The sequence below is a fragment of the Arachis ipaensis genome, chromosome B09 (genome assembly GCF_000816755.2).
Source record: "Arachis ipaensis cultivar K30076 chromosome B09, Araip1.1, whole genome shotgun sequence".
Classification (NCBI taxonomy): Eukaryota; Viridiplantae; Streptophyta; class Magnoliopsida; order Fabales; family Fabaceae; genus Arachis; species Arachis ipaensis.
The window spans coordinates 134,742,200-134,753,897 of NC_029793.2; positions in this window are offsets into that span (position 1 = coordinate 134,742,200).

The window sequence follows — 11,698 nt, forward strand, 5'->3', positions numbered from 1 at the left end:
GCTTGGAAAGAGTAATTAGGCAATCTTGAGTCATGAAAACCCAACTCATGTTGGTGATCTACAGTTGTTAGCTAATATTGTTTCCATTGATGCTAATCTTTGCTAATTTAATTAGTAAGTTGATTAGGACTTTTGGATTGAGATTAGCTAGTCTTATTAGACTTTCTCTCATGGAAGATAATATGATACCTTCTTCCAATGTTGGAGATGACGTAATAAGATAAATTCTTGTTATTATTGTGGTATGATTGATTAGTCTTATTTGACTTTCTCCCTATTTGTTGGAGTTGACTAAATAAGATGAATTAATCATTGCATGACTAGGATAGAAAGCCTATGATCTCAATCTTTGCCATGAATGTCTCTCTTTATTAATTGCTTTCTTTAATTTCTCTCTTTATTTTTCTTGTCATTTATTCTCTTGTCCTCTTATCAAATCAAACCCCCCTTGCATTTTCATAGCCAATAATTGATCACTTCATTGCAATTCTTCGTGAGACGACCCGGAGTTCAAATACTTCGGTTAATTCTTATTTGGGGTTTGTACATGTGACAACCTAAATTTTTGTATGAAAGGAATATTGTTTGATTTAGAAACTATACTTTACAACGAGAATTCATTAGTGGAATTCTAGACCACACAAAAGTTTGTTCATCATATTCTCTAACCAGTTCCATAGTCTTCTTTGTGATAGGTCTCTCGACTGAAATAGGGAAGTCATTCTCTATCTTCACCCTAGCGGCCTTACAGAGACGGTAGATGAGATGTGGGAAGCCTAACCTAGCATTCTTAACAATGTTGGAGGCAACGTGATAGAATTGCTGAGCAATAACGTCCTCCACTTCCACTATATGTCCTATCATAATGTAGTGAATCATAATGGCCTGGTCCACAGTGCACTCAGACCGGTTGCTAGTGGGCATGATAGATCTCCGGAAAAAATCTAGCCATCCCCTAGCAACAGGAGTCAGGTCACTGCTCTTGAGATGGCACGGCTTCCCCTTTGCGCCCAACCTCCACTGGGTCTCTGGAATGCAAATATCAACGAGCACTTCTTCCAATTGCTGATCTTTGTTTACCCTCTCAGTGTAGCATCGAAGTGTGGGCGCATTCTATGGTAAACGGAGGGTCTGTCGGATAGTCTCTGGACTAAAATCAATGATTCTTCCTCTCATATAACTTATGTGATTCCTTTCATTAACTCCAGAAACATCCTTGTATGTGATCCATAGATTCCCATAAAATTTCTGAATCATCAACTGTCCGACCTCTGTATGCGAATTACACAAGAACTGCCATCCTCGTCTCTGAATTTGGTACTGAATTTCCGGATATTCATCCAGTTGGAGTGCAAATCGCACTTCCGGTAGTACAGGCCTCTTGCTAGTAACCTCATAAAAATGCTCTTCATGCAATTTAGAGCGAAATCTTCGTGCATCATGAGAACCGGTGGCCGGTTCCTTTTCTTTTCTCTTTTTAAAGGGTTAGGTAGTCTTTGGTGCCATGAAAATAATAGAAGAAAACCAGCAAAGTGACAACACCAAACTTAAAACTTTTGCTCATCCCCGAGCAAATTAGAGAAATACAAAGGGGAAGAAGAAAGTGAAATAAGAGAGTGAAAAAGAAAAGTAGAAAATAACAATTGATGCTAAAAGTTTTCTTTTCTGATTGTCTTTTTTTTTGTACTGAATAATACAGAAAAAAGAAAAGAAGGGGAGGGGATAGATAGAAGAGGGAGGCAGGGACGAAGGGGTTGGAGGTTGGCCTTGGGAAGTTGGGAATGGGGTTATGTTGAAAGGGATAGAGAGAAAGGGGTAGTATATAAAGAGGAAGGGGGGCTGGCTTGGGGATGTTGGGAGTGGGGGTTGGGATGTGTTGCTGAAGGGGGTTTGTTATCTGTGGATTGAAGGGAGTAGGGAGGGCTATATATAGTGAGTGGGGTGAGGGGGGTCACGGGTGTGGATTGTTGGTCAAGGCTAATTGTTGGGAAGGAAAAAGGGGCAGGGTGCAGGGCTGGAAGGGGGCATGGGGTAGTGTGGGGAAGGGAGAAGGGAGTGTGGCAAGGGCTTGGGAATGGATGGTGGGGTAGGCTTATTGAGAAGTGAAGAAGGGAAGCAATATTTAGGAAAGGTAAGAAGGGATAAGATCAGGAAATATATGCCATGTGTTTGGTAGGGATCATAGGGGAATGCATAAGGAATTGGCCAAAGTACATAAGCTGGCGCCAAACTTGAAAACTTTGGAGTTTGGCACTGTAAGTCCCGAAAGGCATTACCTCTCCCTGGCGCCAAACTTGGTGCAGCCCAAGTTTGGTGCCACACTCTCTTTTTTTTTATTCCCAAGTCAAACGCCAGGGGGCCAAGTTTGGTGCCCCCCTGGCAGAAAGAATACGCCTTGTGATCTCTTATGGTAGCTCCAAACTTGGAAAAGCTGGAGTTTGGCGCCACCCTCTTCCTCAATTGCTTCCACTTTATATGTCGTTTGTGGCGCCAGACTTGGAAAAGCTGAAGTCTGGCGCCAACCCTCCAGGACCAAACCTTCACTTTGTGTGTTTTACGTGGCACCAAACTTGGAAATCCCAAGTTTGGCGCCACCCATCCCAATCCGAATTAAACGTCTCCAGGGTGGTCAAAAATTCTTCTAAGTGTACCAGTTTCTGTTCTTAATATTCTGCATGACCAAAACACACGTAAAACAAAGGAAAAATAGTAGAATTCAAATAAAATCAAATAAATAACAAAATCGAAACAATAGAATTCAAACTAAAGGATACGAAAACATCGAGTTGCCTCTCGACAAGCGCTTCTTTAATGTCACTAGCTTGACAGTCAGTTCTGGTAGTTCAGCAGATGAGCGGACCTTTGGCGATCAATCTCGCCTCCAAGATAGTGGTTCAACCTCTGGCCATTCACTGTAAACTTTCTATCAGAATTCTCTTCCTGAATTTCTACATGACCATACGGTGACGCCCTGGTTACCACAAACGGTCTGGACCACCAAGATTCAGCTTCCCAAAAAAGAGTTTGAGCCTTGAATTATACATAAGCACTCTCTGACCTGGCTCAAAGACTCTGATGGCAATCTTCTTGCCATGCCATATCTTAGTTCTCTCCGTATAGAGCTTGGCATTCTCATAGGTAGAATATCTGAATCCATCAAGCTCATTCAACTAAAGCATTCTCTTTATTCCTGCAGCTTGAGCATCAAAGTTCAGAAATTTGATTGCCCAATAAGCTCTATGCTCCAGCTCAACGAGCAAGTGACATGCCTTACCATAGACCAACTGATAAGGAGACATGCCAATAGGAGTCTTGTAAGCTATCCGGTACGCCCAGAGAGCATCATCAAGCTTGCTAGACCAGTCCTCCCTTGAGGTACTGACGGTCTTCTCTAGAATCCTCTTGAGTTCTCTATTAGAAACCTCAACCTGTCCACTTGTCTGAGGATGATAAGGGGTTGCCACTTTATGACAGACTACATACCTCTGCAGAAGTGAGTCCAGCTGTCTATTACAGAAGTGACATCCACCATCACTAATGAGTGTCCTTGGGACACCAAACCGGCTGAAAATATATCTCTGAAGAAAGCTCATCACCACTTTGGCATCATTGGTGGTAGAGCCACAGCTTCTACCCACTTGGACACATAATCAACTGCCACCAAGATATAGTTGTTAGAATATGAGGGTGGAAAGGGTCTCTTGAAGTCAATACCCCACACATCAAACAACTCAATCTCAAGAATCCCCTGCTGTGGCATCTCATGGTTGGTAGGGAGAGTCTTGGTTCTTTCACATCTGTTACAGTTCTTCACAAATGCTCTTGAGTCCCAGAAGAGAGTCGGTCAGTAAAAACTGCTCTGAAGGACCTTTGTAGCTGTCTTTTCACCACCAAAGTGGCCTCCATAATCAGATCCATAACAGTGCCAAAGAATCTACTGTGTTTTCTTATCTGGGACACATCTCCGAATTATACCATCTGAGCATCTTTTGAAAAGGTATGGCTCCTCCCAAAAGTAGTACTTTGCATCTGTCAGTAGCTTCTTCACTTGTTGTTTACTGTACTCTTTTGGAATGAAATTCATGGCTTTGTAATTTGCGATGTCCACAAACCATGGAGCCTGCTGAATGGTGAACAGTTGCTCATCTGGAAATGTCTCAGTTATAGCTGTGGGTAGTTGCACGCTCTCCTCAGGTTCAATCCTGGAAAGGTGGTCAGCTACTTGATTTTCTGACCCTTTTCTGTCTTTGATCTCAAGATCAAACTCCTGAAGGAGTAGCACCCATCTCATTAATCTTGGTTTAGAATCTTGTTTGGTTAGAAGGTACTTCAAAGCAGCATGATCAGTATAAACAATAACCTTAGAACCAATTAAATAGGACCTGAACTTATCAATAGCATACACAATAGCTAATCATTCTTTTTCTGTAGTTGTGTAATTCTTCTGAGCATCATTTAACACACGAATAGCATAGTAAATAACATGTATAAGCTTACCATGCCTCTGTCCTAAAACAGCTCCTATAGCATAATCACTAGCATCACACATTAATTCAAATGGCAAATCCCAATCAGGAGAAACTATGATGGGAGTAGAGGTAAGGTTTGCTTTTAGAGTTTCAAAAGCATGCAGACATTCAGTATCAAACACAAAGGGAACATCAGCAACCAAAAGGTTGCTCAATGGTTTAGCAATTTTAGAAAAATCCTTTATAAATCTTTTATAAAATCCTGCATGACCCAAGAAACTTCGGACTGCCTTAACATTAGATGGTGGTGGTAATTTTTCAATTACCTCCACCTTGGCTCTATCAACCTCAATCCCCTTGCTTGAAATCCGGTGTCCAAGAACAATACCTTCTGTAACCATAAAATGACATTTTTTCCAATTTAAAACAAGGTTTGATTCTTGACACCGTTTCAAGACCAGAGATAAATGCTTAAGGCAAGATTCAAAAGAATTACCAAAAATAGAAAAATCATCCATAAATACCTCAATAAACTTTTGAACCATATCAGAAAAAATTGAAAACATACACCTCTGAAAAGTTGCTGGAGCATTATAGAGTCCAAAAGGCATTCTCCCGTAAGCAAATACTCCAAAAGGACATGTGAATGTTGTCTTCTCTTGATCTTAAGAGTCCATTGCAATTTGGTTATATCCAAAATATCCATCTAGAAAACAATAAAAAGCATGACCAGCTAACCTCTCAAGCATCTGATCAATGAAAGGTATGGAGAAGTGATCCTTTCTTGTAGCAGTGTTGAGCCTCCTGTAATCTACGCACATTCTCCATCCTGTGATGGTTCTTGTAGGAATTAGCTCATTCTTTTCATTCTTGATCACTGTCATCCCTCCTTTCTTGGGAACTACCTGCACAGGACTCACCCAAGGGCTATCAGAAATAGGGTATATAATGTCGGCTTTCCATAGTTTCATTACCTCTTTTTGGACCGCCTCTTTTATAGTGGGATTGAGTCTCCTTTGTGGTTGCACAACCAGTTTAGCATCATCTTCAAGAAGAATCTTGTGCATACACTTGGTTGGACTAATCCCTTTTAAATCATCAATGGTCCACCAAAGAGTTGTTTTATGGCTCCTGAGCACTGTAATAAGCGCCTCTTCCTCTCCAGGCTTCAAGGAAGAGCTAATAATCACTGGATATGACTCATTTTCACCTAAGAACACGTATTTTAGAGAAGGATGCAAAGGCTTGAGCTCAAGCTTAGGGACTTCTTCCTCCACCTTAGGCGTGTTCACCAGGTTCTTCTGGGGTGGTGAATCATCAATTTCAAGTAGTTCATACTCAGCGAGAGGAACCAGAACATCATCAAATACCTCAGCTTCTAGTACCTCTTGAACAAGTGGTTCAAAAACATCAACTCTCATACACCCTTCACAATCATTGGGGTGTTTGAGGGCTTCAAATACATTAAGCACCACTTGTTCTTCATTGATCCTCAGGGTTAATTCACCCTTTTGCACATCAATCAGAGCTCTACCTGTAGCTAAAAAGGGTCTTCCAAGAATAATAGAGGACTTTCAATCCTCTTCTATATCCAATATAACAAAATCAGCAGGAAAAATAAATGACTCTACTTTCACAAGTAAATCCTCAACAACCCCCACAGAAAATTTAATAGAAAGATCAGCAAGTTAAAGAGAAATACGAGTGGGTTTTACCTCCTCAATTTGTAGCTTTTTCATAATTGAAAGTGGCATGAGATTGATGCTATCTCCAAGATCTCACAAAGCTCTCTGAATAGTGACATCTCCAATGGTACAAGGAATCACAAAGCTTTCCATTTTCTTCCTAAATTTAGCAAGCTTGACAACAGGAGGGGATGTAGGAATTGCACATTATGCATGAGCAACCTTATCCCAGAAAGAACTCGATAGAGATGGATTGATCAGTTGGATGATTCCAATTAATGAATAAGAGTCAATCCCTATTCAATCGAAAGAGCACTTCGACCCTATATAATCTAGTAGGACATTGCCTCCTAGAGGGGCTAGGAGTTCAAATATTCTAGTCCATCCAGTCCCAGTGGCTCCGCGGTGCTCCTTCCGCGATACGCACTAGCACGCTCCGAAGCAAACGAGCTTGTACGCATGCTTCTAGAGCTACTCGATTCGCTACAGCACCTGGCGCTTGACCCCAAGGGCAAAGTTCCTCCACTGAACTGTCGTACCGAATCATCTCCGTCAGAGCAGGCATATGTCGGCTGGATCGATAAGAGTGTGAGGAAGAATGCGTGGATAACAATAGTTAGGTAAAGGGCGGCTACTATTAAGAAAGAGAGTGTGCGCATCCTTTCACTGATAAGACGGTGCAGACGAAAAAGAGTCTGTATGATCGTCCGCTATCATCAGTCTTTGTTTAACCAACATTACTGCATTGCATATAGAGAAAAGCCCCTCTAGCTCCAGGTTTCAGGAGGGGTACCCCCTTATACATACACTATAATTTGACTACTAACCGCTTTCACTTATTTATTTGGATGGGGCAGCTTCTACTCCTTAAAGCACTATAGCTTCCTACAACTGGAAGTCCACAAATCGTCATATATAAAATGAAGATGCTCGCAAGGGAAGGAAGCTATTGGAATTGGCGGAGAAATGTTGTGTTATATATGGTAATCCTTGTAATATAAAAATTGGATCTGATTTGTAATTGTAAAAAAAAAAAAAAGAAAAAGAAAAGCGTCTTGCTTGATCATTGAATTGAGTGCGGTGCGCGGTAAGACTGAACCACCATTGATCTATCAGAGATTCAAAACTGCTGATAATGAAGACAGATATATATAGAAAGTGTTCAGTGCACTGGATCCTGCATCTTCTCAGGAAGGTTATGTTAAATAATAGCACTACATTCCTTAGTTAACACCACTGTCTCTTGTTCCTTCCAATTTCTCTTGTTGGTTAATAGTTCTTTCATGAATTTAGCATAGAGAGGCATTTGCTCAAGAGCCTCAGCAAAAGGAATGTTGATCTGTAGCTTCCTAAAGACTTCTAAAAATCTACAAAATTGCTTGTCCTTGGAAGCCTTCTGAAGTCTCTGAGAATTTGCCTTCTAAAAATCTAGTTTCCTGCATAAAACTATTCATTAATGCTTCCAATCAGTGTTCTTATGGGGTTGAGAATTTGCCTACTGAGGTGGTTATTGTTGATGAAACTGAAATTGGCAGTTATTCTGATTGTTCTCCTGAAAACCGCCCAGAAAATTATTGTTAAAATTCTGTGATCTCTGAGATTGCTCTCTCCACCCAAAATTTGGGTGATTTTTCCACTCCTGATTATAGGTCTTAGAGTATAGATCATTATTGGGGTTTCTAGAAGTATTCCCCATGTAATTGACCTGTTTAGAAAAAGTTTAAGCATAATCATAATTCTCACCTTGCAAAGAGCTACCAGTCATGTCGTAAGGGGCCTCTTGAGGTGCAGTCTGAGTGTTGACAGCTGAAACCTGCATTCGACTCAATTGTTGAGTAAGTAAATTCATCTACTGAGACAAAATTTTGTTCTGAGCAAGAAGAGCATCAAAAGCTTCCACTTCCATGACACTTTTCTTCTGAGGAGTCCCAGAGTTCACAAGATTCCTGTTAGATGAGTATAAGTATTGGTTGTTAGCAACCAACTCAATAATCTCAATAGTCTCCTCTGGTGTCTTCTTCATGTGCAATGAACGACCTGCAGAATTATCTAAATATATCTTGGACATTTCACATAAGCCCTCATAAAAGATATCCAGCTGAATCCATTTAGAAAATATATCCGGAGGACATTGCCTAGTCAGTAGCTTGAATCTCTCCCAAACTTCATAAAGGGTCTCACCATCTTTCTGTCTGAAGGTCTGGACCTCCACCCTTTGTTTAGTCAGCTTTTGTGGTGGGAAAAATTTAGTCAGAAATCCAGTGACCACCTTGTCCCAAGTATCAAGACTCTCCTTAGGTTGAGAATCTAATCACAACTTTGCTCTATTCCTCACAGCAAATGGAAAGAGCATGAGTTTATATACCTTAGGATTCACTCCATTGGTCTTCATAGTATCACAAATCTGCAGAAAATTAGAAATAAATTGATTTAGGTATTCATGACGAAGTCCATGATACTGGCAATTTTGTTGCACAAGAGTGACTAGCTGAAGCTTCAGTTCAAAATTGTTTGCAGCTATAGGAGGCATGCACCACAATACTTTTGCCATAGAGATCTGCATTGGGAGCAGTGTATGAGCCAAGCACTCTTCTAGGTTGCTCATTCTTATTCAGATTTGCCATATTGGCATTCACATCGCGATTCTGATCCATGCTCAGATTTTCACTAGCCTTGTAAAGTCTAGCTTGTTGCAAACGCCACCTTAAATTCCTTTCAGGTTCAGGATCAAAATCTATAAGAGGTTCCTTGTCCCTGTTCCCACTCATAAACAGACAGAAGACAAGAAAAATGGGATTCTCTACGTCAGAGTGTAGAGAATTCTCAGTGAGGTAACCTGTGTAAAAAAATAAAATAAAAAAATACTTACTAATTAAAGCTAAAATTTTCAAAAATAATTACCAAAATCAAGACAGAAATTTCGAAAATCAATAAGAAAAATAAACAGGAAAATCAAAGTAAAATTAACTAGGTAACACCAAACTTAATTTCAAAAATTAAGGAAAAATACTAGCACTAGAATTTGAAAATTAAAAGGGCAAAATTAAATAAAATTAAAACTAAAATGCCTAATCTAAGCAATCAAACAACTAACAGTTTTCAATCACAGTCAATCCTCGGCAACGGCGGCAAAAACTTGGTGCGGAATTTATAACCAGAAACTAACCGGCAAGTGCACCGAGTCGTACCATGTAATACCTCAGGTGAGTGAGGGTCGATCCCACGAGCATTGATGGATCAAGCAACAATGATTGAGTGATTGGCTTAGTCAGACAAACAAAAAAGAGTGTTGAGAGTTCCAATGCATCAAACAGTAATTCAAAGAATCAGAAAACAAGTAGTAAATTGAGGTAAAATATATATGGAGAAAACAGTTAAGACTTCAGAGATATCTATTTTCCGGATTGACTTTTCTTATTAACTATTTTAATCATGCAAGATTCAATTCATGGCAAACTATATGTGACTAAACCCTAATTCCTTAGACCTTTTTAGTCTCCTCTAACCTTCATCAATCGCCAATTCCTTGGTCACTTGATTCTAATTAGAGGGTGAAGTTCAATTCTAGTTTATATACCACAGAAACCCTAATTATCCAAATATAAGAGGATTATATGTCACGTATCCCGTTAAGTCCAGATAGTTAGAAATTTAGGAGAAATTGTTTTCAAGATGTTGTTCAAGTAAAGAGCTTTTCCAAGTTATACAAGAGCTCGATTAAAACAAGGGTCATACTTCCGTTCCACCCAGATTCATAAGATAAAGAACGAAAACAATTCTTGAATTAGAAATCAATACATGAACTAAAATAGAAAAGTAATAGTATCAATCCATACAATAGACAGAGCTCCTAACCTTAATAGTGAAGGTTTAATTGCTCATGGTTCAGAGAGAAAACTATGATTCAAAAAACTATAAATTGCGGAATGAGGTAGAAGAGAAGAGATAACCCCGAAAGGCTGATTCTTTTCCCTTTTATATCTAATCCTAATTAATGTCAAAATATATTTCCTAAAACTAAATAATATCGTTTCCTAATTTTAAATAGAATAAAGTTTAATCACAAATTTACAAAGCCTTCACGTGTTGAGCATCCTGGGACAAGTGGGGACCATTGGATTCTTTAAGGGTGGCGCCAAACTTGAGTAACCTCAAGTTTGGCTTCAAACGAACCTAAAGCAATCCTTCAAAATATCCTTGCTGGCGCTAAAATTGAGTAACTTCAAGTTTGGCTTCAGCAAGTCAGCAATGCATTCTTCAATCCTTCTTGGTTGGTGCCAAACTTGAGGTTTCTCAAGTTTGGCTTCAAGTCATCAGCAAGCACTCCTTGAGTTCTTAAGTGTGGTGCCAAACCTGAGTAACCTCAAGTTTGGCTTCAATTGGTCCGTGTGCAATGTGGCTTGGGTAGTGCTTCCTGGCGCCAAACTTGGTAAGTCCAAGTTTGGCTTCACCTCCTTATTCTGCTGTAGCTTCGTTTCTTCACGCAAACTCTGTCAAATTCATCCAAAATGCTACCTGAAATAAACAGAATTGCACATAACTCAAAATAGTGCTCATAGTGGCTAAAATATATTTAAATCTTGATTAAACTTAACAATTCAAATGCAAATTCATTAGGAAATGATAGAAGAGATGCTCACGCATCAACTTGCTATTCGAATACATTTTTCAAGTTAACGAGCAAGCAGGATCGCACCCAAATCTTGCCCTCTCGACTATTCTGGCCACACACACATCTCGACCGTTCTGGCCACACACAGTTATCCCCAATCTCATCATTAACACCTCAGTTCAGTTACTCTAGACCTTCCTTTACTTCCAAGTAACCTTCCTTCTCATAGCTTAATTTCAACCTTTACTTCATCTCCAAGTTTCCTTAATTTCCTAACTTCAACTTACTACTAGAGTTACTACTATGTTTTATGACTAAAATAATGAAAATAGAGGTTTAAAAGTTTGAAGTTAGGTTTAAAATTCAAAAACCCAGGTTTGATGAAACAGGGACCACGCGTACGCATGGGCGTGCGAAAACCCTCGCTCGCGTACACGTGAATCCTAACCCGAAAGGGTTGGCCGCGTCACGAGCGGGTGGTTGAGTACGCAAATCTCAGGCCACGCGTACGTGTGGACATGTGTTTTTCCAAAAAAATTTGCCAAGTTTGAAATGCTGCAGAATTCCATATTTCAAGTCCAAACTTCCGATGCGCATAACGTTTTTCGTTTTAAATTATTTTTCCTCCGTTCTTTGAACGGCGTAAACTTCACGGACCCAATTTTCATAAAAATACATTTGAAACCATTTAGAGGTCCGGAAGCCAAGTAATGACTCGCCAAAGTTCGACCAAAAACCAATTTTGTACCAAATTCAAACCTCAATCTTTCATTTAAAAATCAAACACCACTACACTTCCCTTCTAAAAACTCAGCACCATAACAAGTCATAGCATTCCAATGTAACATTACCTCATACCCCCAACCCACCATACATCAATTCCACCCCAATCCATACCCTAACTTACTCACTTTCGTTAACAAATTATCAAT